Raw genomic sequence first — 21,412 nt, 5'->3', positions numbered from 1 at the left:
GCAGGGATGGGGCATCCAGCACCTCAAAATCTTGAAACTGATCTATGAGGCTTGAGGGCAGCAGAATCAGCATAGGGCCAAGTGTCTCCACGGGATATCCTGGACTCCCCTGGGCCTGCTGTCCATGCTCAGGCTCCTTCAGTGCTCATTTCCAGCTCTGGGAGCCCTCCCTCCATCCCTGTGCAGCAGGGAGCAGTGCCTGGGTGCTCTTGTGCAGGGGACAGGTGCCACCTTGCCCTTCTGCAGGCACTGACACAGAACCAGCTGGGCACCCCTTCCCTCTGTCCAGCCCTCCCTCCAGCTCCCCTCCACTGATTTTCCAGCAGCAAGTGCCTGCTGCTCTCCTGCTCTACTGTTCCTGTGCTCCCGTGGCTGGGTGGCTCTGTGGCACTGCAGGACAGTGCAGGTGCTGCTGTTCCTGAGCTCTCTCTTCCCTCCCTGGGTGTGCATCTGTGTGGGAGAGGAGAGAATCCTCTGTCCATGCTCAGAGGGCTCAGCCTGGAGACAGGCCACCTGCCCATCTGCACACACCATCTGCAAAATGCTGTTTCCAGCTGAAATTCCTGCTCTGCTCCTCCTCAGTTCCCCTACCTGACAGCTCCAGCTACTTTATCACTTCTCTTTGTAATCAACTCTGCAGGTCCGGGAGAATTTGGCTCCTTTCATCCTCTCCCTCCCAGCATCAATGCCATCCTCCCTCCCATCGCCGTGTGCTGCTGACCCTGTCACAGCAATGAAATAGGAAATAAAAAATTTTTGGGACAGCAGAAACAGGGCTAAGGTGACAGGGAATAGGCAGATTTGGGGTACGTGGGAAAAGGAAAAGGGGAAAAAAAAAAAAAGGAGGAATGGGTGCTCGATTCAGGAAATTTGATTTGAATAAATCCCTCCTCCCGCTCCTCCTCATTGGTTTCTTTTTCTCCTCCATATTAATGAGAGCAGCCAAGGAGAAGCTATTGGTTCCATATCGCTTTCCCTTTGCTCCGGCACTCGGGGGAGGAGGTGTTTGCATTTCTCCGCAGGACCAGCTCGCTTTGCAGAGCATTGTCTGGGTATGAGAATCACACACAGGCACGGGGGCAGGGGCGAGCGCACCGGAGCATCTCAGCCCGGCACCGCATCTCAGCCAGCCTGAGCATCCCTCTGGTCCCCCGGCCCGAGCACCCACAGCCCCCCTAAAAATAACAACAAAACCAAAAAATAGAAAAGGAAAAAAAAAAGTTTCAAGATACCCCGACCCCCTTCTTGCTTTTATTTTTTTGTCGTTGCTGTTTGGGTTTTGTTTTTCGGTTTGGGTTTGTTTTGTTGTTGCGGTTTTGTTTTGTTTTTTTTTTTTTTAATTTTATTTTTTGCGATTTAGCGATGGCAAATTCCTTCACGGCCAGGAGCTGGCCCATCCCCTGAGCACAGGCAGCCTGGACATGACCGGCAGGCGAGGGAGGAGGAATTTGGATTCCCTCCGGAGGCGCCGACCCCTCCTGCGGCCGTGGGGAGCCCGAGCGGGCAGCGGGGCCGGAGCGCTCCCCGCGGCCACCGAGCCCCCGCGGGGATGCGGCATCGCCGGGACGGAGCCCTGCGGCAATGGTGAGTCCTTCCCCGGCTGCTCCAGCGCAGCCACGTCCCCCCAGCCCGGGGATGTCACGGTGAGCCCTTCCCCGGCTCCTCCAGGGAAGCCCCATCCCCCGGTGCCCCATCCCGGGATGTCACAGTGAATCATTCCCCGGCTACTCCCGGGTCACCCCCATCCCCCGAGCTCGGGGATGTCACTGTGAGCCCTTCCCTATCCCCTCACGGGCCATCCCCATCCCCTGAGCCCGGGGATGTCACAGTGAGCCCTTCCCCATCCCCTCCCGGGTCGCCCCCATCCCCCGTGCCCCATCCGGGGATGTCACAGCGGCGCTGCCGCAGCCGGCGAGGGCAGCGTTGCCGCCGGCTGGGCTGCGAGTGACATTGATTTACCTGCTCGTCCCCACGTCCTGGGATCACTTCTTTAGGGGGGATTGCATGCGAGCTGTCTGCCCTCGGCAGGCTCGGAGGATGCGTCCTCCAGAGAGATTTGGTTCTTTGCGAACAAATCAATCTCCCTTGGCTGGCGGTGACAGGTTGAGGCGCTCGGTATGGGAATCACGTCTGGTTTTAACACAATATGGCTGGTAAATAAAACCTGATTGCTAACTGCTGCTGTCGGCGTTCCCGATGCAGCTCTGCATCCTCACCTGCCGCAGAAACTCTGATTCACCCTTCAGGCAGTGCAGCAGGACCCGCTTGCTTTTGCTGTGGGGTAGTAGGGAAGAACTGCGGTCAGTGTGCCTTTGACCTCTGCTCTAGTGCCTCTGGGCACTTCTCCTTATCGGTGTTTGAACAGCTGGCTCTGATAACAAAGTCCTCATGCCGAGCACATCTCCGGTCGGGGTGATGTGGCAGGACAGGCTCTTTTCCACTGTGCTCTGAATTTAGGATGTGAAGCGTTCAGGTATGTGTTGGAATCTGAGGAGTTTGCAGGCAGGAAGAGAATGAGAATGTAATAATGCAGCTTGCTGTGCAGAACTGGGAAAAAAAAAAAGGGAGATTTGATTAGTGGCACACTGGTGCTCATGGCTACACGATCATCCCACTTACACAGCAGCAGATCTGGAAGAACTCCCTGGAAGTCAGTGGATTTCTTCTGCATCTGATCTGCAGGTAGACAGAATCTGGCCTTTAGCTTGAAGGATGTATTGGAGTAGCACTGGAGGTAGCTATAATAAGAATAAAATCTTGACTAAAGTGAATAAGGCAGCAAAGTGACGTGATCCTTTCTCAGGGAATTATCAATTACCATCCGTCTGCTGCATGTTAATTACAGTGCGAGTGGTGGACTGGTACAGCAATATGTAACTGAAGCAGCTTGCTGGATTTTTTTATTTCATCTGTTGGAGTGAAAAACACAACAAATGGATTTGCACTTGCTGTTATTTGAGTACACACCCCCCTCACTCCTCTGCCCAGCCTATGCAGCACCAGTCAGGTACAGCAGGGAAATGCTTCCCTGGCTAATCCAAGGGAATGTTTGATTACTGGAGGTTAGTGATAGCACAGAGGCAAACTCCTGAAAGTGCTCCAGGTGTAGCTGCAGAGAAAGAACATGTTATACAAGCATCTCTTGTTGGCTGATGCCAAACACCCTGGAGCTGCCTTGGAAGAAGTTGTACCTTAGGATGGGTAAGGCAAGACGGGAATTTGGTGAATAATTAAGGAATGCTGCTCAGGGCAATAAGGGGAGTTTGGATCAAAGTTTATGTGTCTGATTGTGTGTGGATTGTGTCTTTCACTTTTATTCCCACCTGTTTCCATGTGCTGTGGGTCAGGGTTGCTGTTTTGCTGTCATTCAGGACAGCTCCACTCAATCTTATTTTGTCCATTTATCTTGGATATCGCAAAAGATTTCCTCTGTTTTGTTCACTCCAACCAAAGACTTGTGAATAGCTAGGAGGATAACCATGGGCACTGCACAGCCTTCAAGGTCACAGGCAGGGGCTTTTTGTGTGATAAATACACTTATTTCTCTTTAAGCAGGCTTTGTGATTGCTCCTTGGCTTTATCTTTCCATCATCCCTGGGGTCCCTGCAGGAGGACCCCTGGAGGGGTCAGTCCTCCCTGGCTGTGGGTTTGAGATGTTTGCTGTTGTCACAGTGGTGCCACAGCCCCTCAAATCTGCCCAGACCTGCTGCTGCTGCTGCTGTTGATGTTTGTGATGCTCACAAACACGGGGGCAGGAGCTCTGCTGTGGGATGCTACCAGGGAGAAAAAAGCTGAGGTTTCTGAGCTGGTGGGCTGCATTGCTGAGCACATTCCGACCTTTGTTCATCACGTCTCTCCTCCTTTGGCTGACTGAGACAGCATCCTGGAGATATTTTTTTCCTAGGGTTGAGTTCCATATGTGCCTGTGCCTTTGCTAAGTTGAGCCCCGTGTCCCTGAGCTGATTCATTCCAATGTAGCAGATTTTGTTTGCCTTTCCTTCCTTCTGAGCACACTTAGTACAAACAGTCTAATTCCTAAATTAGCTCAGATTATCTTTTAATGAAACCAGAGTATCTGAGTTAAGAAGTGCTGAGAAAAAGTGAACTCAGGGCAGGATCATGCTGCAGCTCATGCCTGGTGGAGAAACCTGCAGAAATATCAGGTCTTGCAGTTAGTCTTGATTTAACAGAGAAATTGCTTCTTTGCCAGTGTTTCCAGGAGAGGACAACTGATCTGAGGATGTGGAAATCAGTGGAGATGCTGAATTTTATTTCACCCCTTTCCTTGGCCCAGAGAGTGCAGCTGCAATCTTTAAGTCAATGAGGGGATTTTTTTTTTTTTTTTGTTGGCTTGTGTTTCCTTGTTTCCATTTCCTCTGCTCCTGTCACGTCCAGCCAATCCCATACCATCTGTGCTTCGGCACATACTGCAGTCAACAGGAATTTGGAGTGAATTTTCCACATCAGGACAGAAGTGGAACAGCTCTGCTGAAGGGATGCAGATGCAGCAGTGAGTAACTCTCTCTTTTTTGCTACCCACAGAAAATCATCTTTGCTGGCAGTGCCTCGTCAGGGTGAGCTGTGGCACTGCTCAAACAGGCTGCTCAGAGTATCCCTGAGGAGACTTTCCCAGTTCCCTTGGTGCTGAACTTGTTCTGTTCTTAGGGAATGCTTTGCATACAGAAAGGTGTTTGGTAGTTTTCCACAGCATTAACAAGTTCTAGAATTCCGGTGTCTGTCGTGGCTGCTGAAACGCTGCTTGGATTGTAATTGAGTGGGCACAAATATATGGAAAAAAAAGCAGATTTTTTTTTTTTTTTTTCCAGAAGCTTTGTGGCAGAATGTCCACCCCACACCCCATTGCTTTGCTGGTGTTTTATCCTCTGACCACCTTTTGCTCTCTCAATTTATTATCTGCCTTCTTAGGCTTGCACTTTTATCTGCACAAGGCAACCTGGGAATGAGTATAAAACTCTCTGGGTTGTTCCAGCATTGTTTATGTAACTCACTGCAGCTCAGTGATTGTGTCCCCCTGCAAGCTCATCTCCAGAGTAGCCAGATTAACAATTTCAGGGTTGAACTTCTTAGGACAAGCTAAACCATTCCATCTCCTAAAGAAAAGATGGAAGCATCACCACACAGAGGATTTAAAGCCAATGTGGCTGTTGTGTTGGGGAATATTTCCTAGGAAGGGGTCCTGCAGAAATACACAGTTGCTCTGGCTCCAGGCTGCTGTTGAATACAAATTCTTCAATTTATCTGCCCTGGAGATGCCCTGACAGCCTCATCCCTGCTCATTCAGGTGTCATAATTTACTCCTCTATAGAAAGTTATTATCTGAAATGACTTTGATCTATATAACTGCCATAGTTTTTTTTTAATAAAAAAGTTTTTAAAGGTGGAAAAACCTCTGCTTAATATCACTGTTAAAGAAACCCAAATCAAAACAAGCACCAAAATGCCCAACAAATAACTTAATGATTCTAGTTTTTGTTAATGTAATTCATAATTCACTGTAAAACTGAGAAAAAAGTGCACGAATATGTACATGGTGAATTTATTCTTAATAATAATTATGGCAATAACAATAATTATAATTTATTTTGTAACATTGGGAGTATTGATGTCTAAGAGCTCCTTACTGAACGTACATTAAACATCTGCCAGGTCTGTTTTCAGGTTTGCCCATCCTGTTTGAGGCATTTCATAAGAAATATGCCTCAATCACAGTGGCTTTTGCACCCCATTAGAGACACTCGTGTCATGAGCTCGGGAGCTCCAAATGGAAGAATAATTATGGTTTGTTATCTATGATTTGTTGGTTTGCTAAATGGAGCTGAGGGTTAGGGCAGGAAAAGATGTTTTAATCTGCGTTGTGGGTTAATAGCCTGGATTTTTTAATTTTTATTCATTTGTTGCTCAGGCAAGTTTTCCTACTTTCTCTCCCTGCAAGGGACAGTGCATTGTCCAATCTGATTCTGTGAGAATTATTACCAAAAAAAAAATTGTTTTGAAAGGAAATGTGACTGAATTAAGTTCTTAGTTTTTGGGGAGCAGATTTATCATTAGGTCCATCTCTGAGGAGTGGAGGATGTATAAATTCACTCCTTCTCAGGAGGAATTTGTCCCCAAAGGATCTCCTGGCAGAGCTGTTGCTCATTTCATGTGGAGGCTTTCTCACTCGGAAGTGTTTGGCTGCCTGGATGATGCTCATCTACTCTCTGAAAGCATCTGAAAACAAAATTCCCCCATCCAAGCCAATCACCCTAATTTAGTGTATTAGGAATGAGCAGAGTGGTTCATCCCATCCTGGAGTGGGTCAGATGAATCACCCACAGAGGTTCTTGCAGCAGCTGACTCAGACACACATCCACAATCAGCCAGATGGAGCCTTCCATGGGATCTCAGAGGCATCCCCAGGAAGTGATGCTTCTCTTTTCCCCATCTTTCTTTGGAGGGGAAGGCTGGCTCACAAATTTTGATAGCTGGCAACCTTTATGCAAAGCCCAAGTTTTATAAGTTTTATGAAAAGCCCAGGACTGCTGTGGTGGACCCCACATCTTCCTCACCCACATCTTTTCTTTATTCCATGAAGGGCAGACACAGCTGCTGGACAATCCATGCCACATATCCCTCACAATATCCTACCTATTTACCCTTTTTATTTTTTTAATTATTCATTGATTTTTGAGATCTGGTACTTTCCTCAATGTATCTTTGTCCAGTAACTCAGAAGGATTTGCCAGACGTGATTTTGTGGATACACCAGCACAGGGACACATCTAGGACAGTGACATGATTTCCTGCAGGCACACACAAGCTGGCTCTGCCTGTTCTCTGAGCCAGGCAGGAGCTGTGCAGAGCTCCAGCTTTATCTGCTCTACCCTGGCTGGGAATGGCTGCACTGGAAGTTGCACAGAGCTGCAGATGAATGCTGACCAGACCTCAATAGCTCAGGGTTGGCACCTTGTGAAATACATTTTGACCAGCTTCGAGCCCTTGTGCTCAGAACTAGGTGACCTAGAAGGAAGTTTTTTGCCATATATCAATAGCTCAGTGCTTTTTTATTTTAATGTTTTCACCCTCTGTCCATAGCTAACAAAGTCCACTGATAAATGGACTTCACTAACATCTTCCTCCTTGACTATGGCCTTTAAAATTATTTACTGAAAACCAAATAATGCAAAATAATAAAAACATGAACCTCTCAGAACACATTGATACATAGACTGGGATTAAAGTTGTAGCAGTAAGAGGTGCATTTCTACACAGCAGAAATAAATTATATATATATGGGAAGGGATTTTAGAATAGCTAAGATATCTTTGACTCCAAATTCCTTTTCCTGGAATGGAAAGACTTTATTAAATCACAACATTTCTGTTTCTGCTCTTACTGTCACATTTTTGAAGTAGGTTTAGAGAAGGTGCTTTTTATTTCTAGCAAAAACATAAAAAGGCATGGTCATGGTCATAAGTAAAAACCATTTCCTTTTAGAACAAAATATTTGTAATAAATACATTTTACATGCATCTGCATTCTGAAATTGATGCAATTAGTACCAAAAGCCAAAAATGAGCTTGGGCTTAATTTGCATCAAAGATTTTGGACACACAACAGAACTTTCTCTCTTGGCCTAGAAACAAATTCTCTAAAGAAACCAGCACAAGTGCATTATTTAAAGACCCAAGTTAAAGTTAGTGAAGTTACTCATTTCCTGTGTTTTAGAGAGCTGGATCTTTGGATTCCTTCCAAGAGTTTTGTGCTCTAACTCCGAATGCAGCGGAGATGAGAGAGCATCCGAAATACCGCAGATGCTTGAGCTGCTCATGACTAAGGCTGGGAATGTGTCACAGCTGTCACTGGAGCCTGGGATGGCACCAGCCACGCTCATTCACTGGGCTCTCGTGGCTTTTGCCAGCCTGGATGGGGTTTTTGTGCTGCTGAATGGGTTTGTGAGCTGAGATGATTATGTACAGTGGGTGAACAGCTGGAACCAACTTCATTGGAGAATAGCTCTTGGTGGCTGCAGAGTGGAAAGGCAATATCAGCCATGTGGAAGTTGTTTCTCTGCATGATCCAAGCCTCTGGATGCTGCTCTGTATTCTCCAGCTTTTTGTTCTCTGGCTTGTTGCTCGTTCCACAGCTGGATGTAGCAATAAGAGTCATGGAAAGGAGCCTTCACAGGCTACCAAAGTCTGAATTTCATTCAGAAGAGGAGAAGAAAAGCACATCACAGCCTTTTTTGGTGCAATTCCTGACAGATTTTCATCTCTGGTATTCGACTCATTCCATTTTCTCTGCATGGAACTTGCAGGTCCCTTTTGCTAAGATAATTTGTATGATGCTGACCCGAGGTGGGATCCAGCTCTGAGATCAAGACACCCGAAAACAGGTTTTGAAGTGTTTCCTGTATCTGAGTGCAAAGCTCCTGTTAAAATAAAAAGAGATTTAGGGCATGATTCAGCCACTTAAACAGAGGTATTAAGCATCCTTTGAGATCCCCTGGGGTATCTAACATCCACCAGAGATTTGTCAGGGTGATGTTTATCTACAGCACATCATTTCCCCTCTTTAAGAGGGCAGGTTAAATACCCTGGGGTGTTGCTGCACCAAACACCAGCATTTCAGCTACTGATTCTGGCCTCTGGCCAGTGCCCAGTCAATGTGGATAAATACAGTTATCTACTATAGACTGTAATCTCTGTAGCTCTTCAGCCTAAAAAGTCTTCCATAAACAACACTCAAATGGTTTCAGCTGCTGTCTGAGTCCTGGTCTGACTTTCTGATCCCTCCTCCTGTTGGTGTGGAGTGTCTGATCAAATCTTGGTCTCAGTGCTCTTACCAAACACACAAAGAATTGGTTGATTTTCATGCACTCTCATGCAGGGATTGGAAATACCTATTTGAATTTCTGTCTTGGATCACAGTTAAGATAGTGGGCCACAAAAAAACCCACAAAAACCAAAAAAAACCAACCAACCAACCAACCAACCAACCAACCAACCAACCAACCAACCAAAAACCAAAAAACAAACAAACAAAAAACAAACAAACAAACAAACAAAAACCCCCAAAAATTGCATTGTATGTATATCTATTTAGCTCCAAATTATTATTCCTGCAATCATTTTTTCATGAGACAATGTCAAGACTGCATTTGACTTTCTCCAGGTTCAGCTACCACTGACAGCTCCTGGATTTTGTTGCCCAGGTTGCTCCCTCCTTCTAGGGAGGGAAACAACTTCTGGATTCTTTGAATGTTTGTGATTCACCAGCTCCAGTCTGGAGTTTTTCCATGTGATTATTTTTCCCAGCTTTCTTGAGATGCAGATTCCATCCACACACAGTTTTGCATTTTTAATGTGAAAAACTTTTCTGTCCAGGTTCCAAAGTGCTGCTGGCTTTACTAGCAGGTTGCTTCAGTTTTTCCAAGCTTTCCTGCCTGAAATAAAAATGTCAACTGCACACTTTCTTTGGTGAAGGTTTGTGTGGCTTTTGTGTGCTTTCATTCTTCTGGCATGTTCTCTGTCTCAGAAAACACAGAGGTGGGTCCAAGATGATTAAAGCAAAACATGGCCTATTTAGAGCAAAACTCTCCAAAGCACCAGGCTTTAATATTCTTCTGATAGACTCAGCATCTTCCAGGTCCTCTTGGGGAGCTTTATGTGCATCAGTTTGGAAAACTTCTGATTAAATTCTCTCTGAAAGAAAAATGTTTTTTTATCTTTCCAGGATCCATCTGGAAAAATAATTCTTACATCTTCCTAGCAGAAATAAAAATGGTTTCTCCAAACTAAAATCTCCCTTTTGACATGGTCTTGATTTAATTTTTTTTCTCCTGATGGATCATTACATCGACCTCTTGCTTTCCTTCCCATTGTCTCTACTGAATTAGAACAAGGAAATAATTTAGTTACTCTGTTATTCCCAAAGAGCTTCTGAGGCAGAGCTCAATAAATAGATTATGCATATTTTCATGCACACTTCATTATGCAGTACCATGGGTGTGACCCTTTGCCAAATCCATTCACAGCCAGAAGTAGTTTAGAGTGTGAAATGCCACGAAAAACATGGGTACAAAACCAACAACGTGATAGCTCAAGCAGATCACTTAGTCCAGATAATTTGGAGCTCACAGTTATTTTCTAAAAGGGTGAGAAGGAAGTTCACCTGAACATTAACATGCAGTTCATTTCTTCACTGACTGCAGAAACTCTAACCTGATATTCTGCTTAATGAACTGACAGACTATTCCAAAATGAATGTCATTCACTGAAATGTCGAAGTTTAAAAATGCTTTCATTTAAACCAGGGGTTGTCTGAATTTTCTGGCAATCATATATAATTTTATATAATTTCCTCTTTGCTTCTTTGATAACTACTTGCTCTAAAATACAACCTTTTTATGTGTGCAGATGTCTGGGTGGAACTAAATGGTGCTTATTAAATGTTGTCTTTACAACAGTGAAACCTGTGGAATCCAGTTTTCAAATCTTTCGAACCTAAATCAGGTTTGTAAAATAATTCATTGGGTTGGACTTCCTTTTCACCTCCATTAGCTTGGGGGAAATACTGGGCAGTGAGTGCTGTGGAAGGGGCAGGTAAGGCAGATATGATGATCTGAAACAAAATAAAAGTTAACAGATCTCCCCATTCTGTGTAGACTGGCCAGACTGGGAGGATGTGCAGGCGTGTCTGAGTGCATGGCCAGGATAATCCATATCACTTTCTTCAGCAGCATGTTCAGACTGGCATTTTATAAATCAACTCTGAGAGCTTTAACCCAAAGTATTACAGCTCCTGATTCAAGGGCTGGTTTCAACATGCCAAATTTTTCTGTACTTGTGCCACGTCCTTGCCATTTCCAAAATGCATCCTTGCAATGTGCTGCTGCTTCTGTGTGACTGAAAAATCACCACCTTCAGTGCTTTTGTGTTTGCATTTAGCCTGCAACAGGCAGAAGATCAGACAGAAAGCAAGAACCTGTATTTATGTTTTTAGTGCATTTTCATCAGGAATGGCAGACATAAAGAAGACAGACTTGAGCATGGCTGAGCCAACCTTGTTCTTTCACATCTCTGCAACTGCCCTCAATCGTAGAATCAGAGAATTCATTGTAGAATCAGAAAATCGTGGAGTGGTTTGGATTGGAAGGGACCTCAAAGCCCATCCAGTCCCACCCCTTCTATGGCAGGGACACCTTCCACTGTCCCAGGGTGCTCCAAGCCCTGTCCAACCTGGCCTTGGGCACTGCCAGAGAAGGGGAATCCACAAATTCTCTGGGCAACCTCCTCCAGTGTCCCACCATCCTCTGAGTAAAGAAGGCAGCAATCTCCAAGAATTTCTTATCTTCTTAAAGAAAATAATAATTTCAATCTTTCCTCAAAACACATCTCAGGACTTTGCTTCCTTTGCTGCTGGAGCAACAGAGGTGTTGTGCCAGCATCCTGCTGCCTTTATTTTCAGCCTTTCTAAATATTGTATTAATCTTTGTGGCAATTTTTTCTCTTCTAAGTTGACAAAGGCTAAGGAAAATCACTCATGTAAGGGAACATGAAGAAGGAAAAAAATACTAATGGGCTCTAAATTGGGCAGGTAGTATTGACACCATCTGAAGCTGGACTTATCCTTCAAAAAATTCTCATCTCTAAACAAGATGTAAACTCCTCTACTCTCAGCAAAAGGAACCACAGTGATTTGCCAGTCTATTTAATAATCAAATGTGCAAAGGAGTAAAACATTGCACATTCCTCCAGGCACTTCCCACTCCCCTCTGGGCTGTTATCATTCTCTACCTTTTTTTGCTGTGTTCCTCTTTGTCCAGTTGGGATTCAGGCTGTTCTTACCATAACTTCAGCCAACATTGAGATCCATGGCTCAAAGCTCTATTTTCAAGCCTGGATTTATAAAATGTTCTATAGGATCCCACACTTTATTCTTTATTGCCTCTCTCAGCAGACTGCTGACTTTTTGACCCATGAATCACAATACAAAACAGGAGAAACACAGTGTGCCCTTCACCTTTCTCCACCTTTTGTTTTGAGTTTTCCCCTCTGAGTTTCCTGTGAGCAGCTTTGGAAGAGCTCCTACTCGATGTTGTGCAATGAGCTCAGGGAAGGAACCCTTGTTATTAATGTCAGCAATGCTGAAATGTTTGTCAGGTGTGTTCATCCTGCTTGTTGCAACTTGGCCTTTCAAAAATACCATGGGATAAATGAGACTTGACCTCAGGTTCTCAACGTGTCTCTTAGCAAATATCCTACTGACGTTCTTTGAATTCTTTTAAAATAAACCATTTAGACAAATCAGTCTAAGTAGTAAAACTTGTTTGTTCATTTGGGGATTTAGTCAATGTGTTGCTCCAGTAGCAATGAAATTCCATTGCAAAATCACAACATCCTGCATGGGACATCTGGAGAGCCACACTTTGATAAATTTCTACAATTTATCACTGTCATGGAATCATAGAATGCTTTGGGTTGGAAGAGACCTTGAAGATCATCTCCTTCCACCCCCTGCCATGGCAGAGACACCTTCCACTATCCCAGGTTCCTCCATGACCCATCCAACCTGGCATTGGACACTTTCAGGGATGAGACATCCACAACTTCTTTGGGAAACCTGTTCCAGCACCTCACCACCCTCAAGGGAACAACATCTTCCTGATATCCAATCTAAATCTGCTTTCATTCAATTTAAAATCATTCCCCCTTGTCCTAGCACTATGTGCCCTTGTAAATACACTCTCTCCATCACATCTCCATAGATATAAATTTCTGCACTCTATCTACAGAGTACAAGAATATAAAGTTCAATTAACTTATTTTTTCCTGAAGCAAAAAAAATTTAAATAAATCAGATGTCTTGTGCTGCATAATAGCTTCCTCCTCCCCACCCCACTCCACCACTGTCTATTACAAGAGTCTGGGATAACTTGGTTATCTATAAACATCCACAAAGTCCACAGTCTGAAACTACTGGAGGAAAATCTACTTTGATTTGTAAAACACTCTCTTAACTCCCCTTACAGATTTACTAAACAAAGGCTTTCCATGTCAAGGATGGGACATAGGGTTAATGGATTTAGAATAAAAAAAAAGATCAAAATATTTCTTTCATAGGTTTATAGAATTTAAAAGCAAATACTTACTCTTCTCCCAAAGGATTTCTTAAAAGTGTCGCTGTCATTATCCTAAATTGGTAGTTAAGGAATTATCTGAGGAAAACTCACGTCAGAGTTCTTGTGTGCTCAGACAGGCACAGACTCGTCGTCAAACATTTTTTTTTATCTCCACTCTGCACAGTGACAGAAATTTCTGTTGTCTTTTGAGATGAAATGAATCTCCCTAGATGAGCAGAAACTGTTTTCATTAAGATCTCTTCAGCAGAGGTGTGTTTGCTCGACAGCACTGCCATGAATACCAATGAGACTGGAAATGGTGAGGAAGGCAGATAATCTTTTACAGGGCTCTGGTGGGAGGGAAACAGCCAGAATCTGCAGCAACCTGGGAGAATCTGATCTCCAAACTCTCTATGCAATATCTAAAGAAGGGATTTAATAAATGAAGGCAAATAAGAGTTGCAAACATGGCCCAGAGAGTGTTTCCACAGGCAGTTGGGATGAGGCTGCTCTGGTTGTTGGTGAAGCAGTTTGGCAGAGTGAGAAAGAGTGATGGCAAAGCCATTTCTTGACCTCAAGGCCAAGGAAGGTTCCAAACCTGATGTATTTCATATTGTAGTTACAATATTAAAACCATTTTCCTGCCCCTGCTATGAAACCACCACTGGTGGTTGTTGGCTACTCCTTGAGCTTCCTCTTGTTCACAAAGAGGGAACTGAGAAATCACTTCTGATCCAAAGGTGGGTGATGAGTTTAACATAAAAGCAAAGGCTCCTTGCTGGCTGCACAGAGATTTTTCCCCTGGCAGGGGATTGCTCTGTGGTTATTGATTTGTTGCCATTGACAGATGGATTCACTGTGGTCCAGCTGTTGGCTTGGACAAAGCAGCTTTGCTTTTAGACCTTTTAAGCACTTTTGGTCTACACAGCTCAGAAATGAGAATTAAAGAGAGCCACATTTTCCTTTTACACAAAGAGAAGGGGAATAGAAGACTAGAGACTGCAAGAAGATAAGGACACACTAGAATAAAACTTGTTTACAAAGACATGTTCTGGTTCTTGGATAAAAGTGCTTTAGTCCTCCAAGGAGCATTAGGAAGCCAGATCTGACACCTGTCCATGGTAACGAGAAAGTATTTTCAAATTTCAAATGCTCGGAAGTGATTTTATATTACTGAAGCCTTTACACAGATTCTATTTAACATTTTTTTTTCTTTAAGTCTTGGCTTAGTCTCCAGTAATTAAAAAAAATAATTCTGTTCCTCAGTTACTGCCTGTTCTGTGCTGTCTCTTTTCAATTAATTTAGCCACTATTTGCTCCTTAGTCTGCAGCAGAACTGGTGACAGGGAATATCTGCTCTGCATGCTCCTGTTTGAATGTATTTCAGCAGAACCGGCTATCAAGATTTTTGGGATTTGAGGGATCTTACAAGTCAGGAAAACATTGGCTGTGCTGATGCTGGGAAATCAAACACCACTAGGGAACATCCTAAACTCTGAGAATTTGGTGAATAAATCATTATGAAATTATTATTAAATGAATGACAAATAATTTGCATGTGGAATGGGTTTGCAGGTCAGCTGAGATTCTTCTTTACAATGTCTGGGCTCAAACCAGAGATGATCCAATCTCTCATCATTCCCAACAGGCAGTGTGCAGATGGCCACTCTGCTTGAAGGGCTGAAGAGGTTAAACAATTTCTACAAACCCGTTTGCCTCAATCCAAACCCAGCACACATCTCAGTCACTGTGTGTGTGGGGGGAGTGTGTGAAGAGTGGCTGAAAAAAATACCACAAATGAACAGACAGAAAAAAATTCTGCCTTGTGCCTCCCACATCCCCCAGCTCCTGTGCTATTCTAGCTCTCCTGGCAGTGCTGTTGGATTGCAGAAGTATCTTAAGGCAAAATCCCTCAGTTTAGTCATGGCTCTGTGCAATTCATGTTGTGGCAAGTCTGGACCTTGGCTTTTCTGGAGCATCAGAGTTCAAACCCTGCATGAAGTGAGGCCTCAGCTGAGACAGGGCAGGAGAGATCTCAGTGGACAGACCTGATGTGCCAGAGAGTTGGGAAGTGTGCTGGAAGAGAGAGTTGGCTGCACATCAAAGAGCCTGAACACTCCACTTGCAGATTCCTGGGAAGTTGTTTCCTTAGAGACAATAACAACAAGAGCAATTTTAAAGCATTTTCTTCACGTCTGTTTTTAGTGCTCTAGAGATGTTCAGAAGTCAGAGTACAACTGGCACTTTTCTTCAGAAGGGTTGTTTTTTTACTGGGTTGTCTTTCTTTTCTCCTTTTGTAGCTCACGTTGACATATCAGAATTTTTGTTTATCATGTCTTAAAACTGTTGGCATTCTTAAATCTACAGACAGCCTGAAGGAATAGACTTTGCAGGATTTTAAAAATGTCCAGTAAATGATAGCAAGTTGGGAGGTCATGCCTGTGACATTGATGCTGGGGGACGTGGAGGGTGGACACTCCTTAAAACCAATCCCACTGCCATGGAAGGGACTCACCAACCCCCAAAATTAGGCTTGTAAAATGAAAAATTAAGGCTGTGAAATGAAAAAAACCCAAAAACAACAAACAAAAAACCAAACCCAACACCAAATCCTGCTTAGAGACAAATCTTGACAAAAGTCATCAACATCCATATTTGTCAACATTTGCAGTAGATTTTGAAAAAAATATTTGTAATGTTATCTGGGGGTGAAGGGAAGAAAATATAATAGAATCCTAGAAGGTTTTGGGTTGGAAGGGATCTTAAAGTTCAACTCATTTCATCCCCCTGCCATGAGCAGGGACATCTCCCATATCCCACTGTCTCCAAGCTCTGTCCAACCTGGCCTTGGACACTTCCAGGGATGGGATGTCCTTGCAAGAGAATGACCTGGAATTAGCTGAAAAATGAGACTGCTGTAGCAATAAAACCAAATTTTTTATTCTTTTCTGAACAAACCATGCAGGGTGAACACCACTCTTCATCCTGGCAATTAAAGACCCTGAGAACACTCATAGGAATTTAGTTTTGGTTTCCAAGAAAACAAGGCTGACTGAAACCCTCATGAAAAGACACAATCTGTGAGCTGGGAGAACCATTAGAGGTCACAACATGTTGTGAAACTGAGGAAGAAAATGGAAAATAAAAGTACAAACTCTATTATTTCCGAATTAGGAGGGCACTCAGTACAGGCTTCATCTTTAACCAAAGAGACAAAAGAGTGACTGAAGTCAAAATATGATTCATGCCACGGAGGTGTCAGGCTCTTTTTATTAACAGCAGAAAGAGACTAAAATATCTCTGCTTATAATTTAAACACTAATAATTAACTGGGAAGAACTCTTTGTCCAGGAGCAGTACAGTCAATTCACTAACACCACATGATTCTTTCTTTGTTCAGAGCATCATGTAATCCTCAATAAATTTCAATGTCATGAGCAACTTTGTTTTTCCTTCTTCCATCAGGGTAGGGGGTCTTAGAACATTGTGTGTGTGCATTTCCAAACGTGCTTTTAATTTCTGTTCAATTCTTAGACAGTAATTCTTGATTAAGTTATAAATTGCTAGAAAATAAATCAGAATGAACCATATGACAGAGTACAACACGGAAAAATAATTGGAAAATAAAAATTAAAGTATATATCCACTTAAAATGTTCCTGAAATACCTTCCCCAGTTTTTAAAATATTAATTCCAAACTTTGTCTCCCAACTCAGTTATCATCAACCTTTTTTCAGGGTGGGGAAAAAAAAAAAAAGCTAAAAATGTAATTGACAAATAGAAATAGCATTTATGATTAAATATAGATTGTCCATTTGCTATTTTAACACTTTAATCTGGATCATTAATTTAAATGGAGATCCCTAATAGCAAAGCAGCAAGGTTAATTAAGTTCTAAGTTCTGCTTTGGATGACTTGGTTCCACATTTCACACCAGTGCTTTGGAGCCAAATTTCAGTCTCTCTTGTGAACTGTTCCTTGCTGTTATGCAACTACTTCTTTTTCAGTATCTCACCATTATTAAGTGGTTCCAGCCTAGACTTGAAACTTTATCCCTTCATCAAAAACCTGATCAGGTTTGACTCAGCTCTGCAATATGGGGATGATAAAAACTGAGATCACAAACTGTGCACTGCATGTGTATTTTACATTAAACCACTCAATAGTATGTGAGAAAATGAAAGTGATTTTTCTTAGCTCCAGCCTTCTGGGCTCTTTTCATGGGTGAATCTATTAGAGCAGAATACCAAATTAGGAATTAAAAGATTTACTAGGTTAAAGCAGAGAAATCCCATATGGGATGCAAAATGATATGTTGGTAATGTACTGGGGAGGGGGAAAGCAAGGAGGGGTGGAAACAAGTAGCACAAACAGAGTTGAACAAATTAAACTGACAGTGCAGCATTTACTGAGCATGATGTGAAAACACATCGATTAAATGGCAAATTAAAGAGCAGGAGAATTTGTTGCATATTTTATTACAGGAAAATGTTTCCAGTCAGAAAATTAGAATATAAGCATTGCTAAGACCTAGATTCACCTGCTCTGTCAAGAATGACAAAATGAATCTGCTGTTTGAGAGTTAAAGTCATAAACATGAAGAGCAAGAAATAGCAGATACAAGAAAAAGGGGGGGAAACCCCATAGGGTCATAGGAAGACCTTGAGTCCATGAGTTTGGAAGTGTGATGTCCATGCAGATATTTTGGAGCCCTGCATCTCCCTGAAGACACCAGAACCTCCAGCATCTCCACCATCTCATCAGCACCTCCTGAATATCTCTGCTGAGCCCTTGAGGAATTCCCTTACCTGATTGTATCCCACTGGCCTTGGCTGGCAAAACTTTATTTTTTCATAGAATCACAAAATCGTGGAACCACAGAACGTTTTGGTTTGGAAAGGATCTTAAAGATCATCCACTTCCCACCCCCTGCCATGGGCAGAGACACCTTCCACTATCCCAGGCTGCTCCAAGCCCTGTCCAACCTGGCCTTGGACACTTGGGTGGTGCCAAGGCATCACCACCCTCTGAGTGAATAATTTCTTCCTAATATCCCATCTAAATCAACCCAATATTTAAGCCAATTCACCTGGATTAAGCTGGGTGAGGCAGAGATCCCACAGGAAGCAGTGCAGCAAGATGTCTACAGGATGACTTTGTCATTCCCAGCATGGCCAGAGGTGGGGACAGACATGTCCACAGAATCCTTGAGGAGTTTGAAACATTCCTATGGGATTTGTACCCAATGGTGAATATTTCATTTCTCACAGAGGGTCAGCAGAAGGAAAGAATTCACATCTTCTAATGAAGAAATTTCAATTTCAGTTAATACAAACAAATACCATTAACTTCAGAATAGCTGAAAAGAAAAAACACTTTGAAGAAGTCAAGAAGAGAATTTTGTGTTATTCCCTATGCTGAAGATCAGAGGAGGTACAGCAGGTACTTGGAGCTAAATTAATTTAGTGTGTAGCTGTAATGTTGAGGTTACCTTGATGTGAAGTACTCAATGTCCTCCTTTCTCACTCAAGGCACTCTGCAGAAGTTGCTGCTTTTTGGTGCAGAGATGAGGATTGCCCTGAGGAGGTCTCTTCATGTGGGAGCAAACCAGGACATTTGGTTTGCTTTGGGAAACACATTAAAAAGGCAGGAGAAAGAGAAAAACACAATAATTTCCATTTTAGAGAGATGCTAATCATGGCCTTTTGGACTGGAGCTGGATGACTGTCACTGAATAATTATTAGGTTTTATTCACCTTCTTATTTATGACCTGTAAGGCCTAATGTCCTGGTTTGGGATTTGTTTATTAGTTTTTTTTGCTTTTTGGAAGGGTTGTTTTCATATTATCCTGCATTACTTTGATTTAAAAATTGTCAACATTTTCATTGTTGACTTCAAGATAACACAGAACACCACACTCCTTTGCAGAATATGAGCCAGAATTATTTTCATAAAACCTGTGATTATTGTCCATCAAGGAGGATTTTGTGATCAATTAATGCCAAGCAGTGCTGGATAGAATTAAACAGCCCAAAAGACATCTAAATCCATGCCACAACATTTTAGTTTCATCTAAGTGGGAGACATCCACACACCCAAAATGTGCAAAATATTACTGGAAAAAATATTCTCTGCCTCACATGGCGCTTTCATTTTATGGCTGTTTCTGAATCAAACAATTTTCAATAAAATACCCAGCTCTCTGGACATGTCTAATGGCAGACAAGCTGTGCCCTGGAGAGTCCTCTGTGCTCCATCAAATCCAGACTCCAGCAGAAAATTTATTCTGCTTGTCCAGGTTCCCACTGTGCTGACTCCAGGTTATCACATATTTAGTTTTATTTGCTGAGAGAAACTCATTCTCTTCCTTTCCTTTCTGTGTCCCTACCCTGCTTTCCCCAGTGAGTTACATGTTTCAGAAAAACATACAAACTCATCCCATGCCTCATTTGCTGCAGCTGGCAACAAACTCCAGGGACAGAAGTGAAGTCTGGGATATGAGGGAGGAAATACCATAAAATGCAGAATCACCTTTTCTATTACATGTGGAGGATTTGGTTGAGGTTTGTCTGTTGTTGTGGGGTGGGGTATTTTTTTTTGTTTGTTTGTTTTTCTTTATTTGTGGGGTTTTTTTGGTGGTTTTGTTTTTAATTGGTTGGTTGGTTTGGGGGGTTTTATTTGAGTGGTGTCTTCAAAGAAAAGCTGGTTTTTGGTGCAGAATACATTCCCACGGAATAACAACAAAAAAACTGAGATTCCAGTTCACCACACTGGCCTGAGCCAGAAAGTGTTGTGAAGATAATTCAAAGTTATTCTGTGCTACCAGTACCTAATTTCTAGGATTGCTTCCATGTTTAAACACAAGGATATTTCCAAGGTCAGGCAAAGCATGGATAAACCATTAAAATTTGCCTAGGTTTTGCCAACTGACTCTCACATGGCATTGATGGTTTCTCCTTTATTTTCTTGTCCTGGTCTGCCTTTATTTCTCTCTTTAATCCTCTATTGGGATGAGGAAGCCCAAGGAGGCCACTTGTAGCTCTGTGCCATCTGCAGCCATGAGGATCAGCAATAATGCAGAAAGGAAGGTTTTGGGACAGCTGGATTTCTTGTCTTAATAAATTACATCCTCTGGAGGCTGCTGAAGTGGATCTCCCAGTGCTGGAGACCAATGAAGCTTTCTCTTTCTAAGGTTGCTTTTCTTTAGATTGAATATTGGGAAGTGTTCTGATAATTTTCAAAAGTTTTTATCAAATGCTGACCAGGGTGGGCAGATCCTGTGTTTCCATGAGAAACCAGCCTGGGAAATTGTCTCTGTCTACAGACTGCTCTGGTAGTTACTCCAAGAGCTTAAAGGAAATAGGGGAATAATGGACAACTGATAAATTATACACCACGATGAAACTGTGAAATCTTTGGCTAAAATTCTCTGTCCAAAAGAGTTTCTAAAGGATCAAAACTTCATTATCTGATATTCTTGAGAGGCATATGGTGATAACCACGTTTTTTCAGTGCCATTTCAGCTCAGCTGAAATTCCATTTTAAGCTCAAGGTGGCTGTGAATGAAGACCTGAACAGAATTTACACTTGATGTGAGAAAAGTAAAAGGAGGAGGTTGGAGCAACAAGAAAAATGTTGCTAAACACATTTTTTAACCTTAATTTGCTGCCCACTATAAAATGCTGAGTATAGCTTTGGCAACTTTTAATTGTCGGACTGAATCTTTTAATGGTTGGATTGAATATTTTAATGCTGTTTCTCAAATAGTTTTCTTTCTCTCCCTTCTTCCTGATAGAAACTATAGATAAATAGGATGTAATTAATCTGTTGCTTTGAAATACATAGTTTTGGATAATCTAACACAGCCTGTGAACTCTATGGGATGTGCTGATTACATCTCAGGGACTATACAGGGAATCTGTGGAAATTATTTCGGGTTTAGAGGTTCACATTTTAATGAGAATAACTCCCACCCAGGGCTCTGAAGGAACCCCCCCATGGGGAGAAAGGCATTTTCACTGTGTCTTTGAGACATGAGTCAACCTATTTCAAACTGAGCAGTGGGCATGTGGGAGAAGAGGGGATTTCAGCTTGATTGGATTTACGTGTTTATGTCCTGGCTTTCACTGGGATGCATGATGACAAAGTTATCCAGTGGAAAGGAATAGCACTGTGATTGTTTTCTGAGCCACCAGGGATGTTCCAGTTCCACATGACACCAGAAGGGAAATGTGAATCATAGCAGGTTGGGTTGTGACTGATCCGATGACCATCCTGTCAATTTATAA

At 42.8% G+C, this 21,412-nt stretch overlaps 1 protein-coding gene across 4 annotated transcripts in view; it reads left to right on the top strand.

The window, feature by feature from the left end:
* Positions 1-772: 772 nt before the first annotated feature.
* ADCYAP1R1 (ADCYAP receptor type I) overlaps positions 773-21,412 on the top strand; it is a 135,820-nt gene continuing 115,180 nt past the window's right edge. Inside the window, exons 1-2 of one of the 4 annotated variants that reach the window (XM_079300502.1) lie at positions 773-1,052; positions 1,361-1,584. The gene's annotated coding sequence lies outside the window, so the exon portion shown is untranslated. Of the gene's footprint in view, positions 1,585-21,412 lie in introns of all 4 variants that reach the window. The other 3 variants (XM_079300504.1, XM_079300503.1, XM_079300505.1) reach the window with 3 other exon arrangements.

The sequence above is a fragment of the Erithacus rubecula genome (genome assembly GCF_903797595.1).
Source record: "Erithacus rubecula genome assembly, chromosome: 3".
Lineage (NCBI taxonomy): Eukaryota > Metazoa > Chordata > Aves > Passeriformes > Muscicapidae > Erithacus > Erithacus rubecula.
Note: the sequence above shows the minus strand (reverse complement) of the source record. Positions and strands in the feature narration are given on the sequence as shown.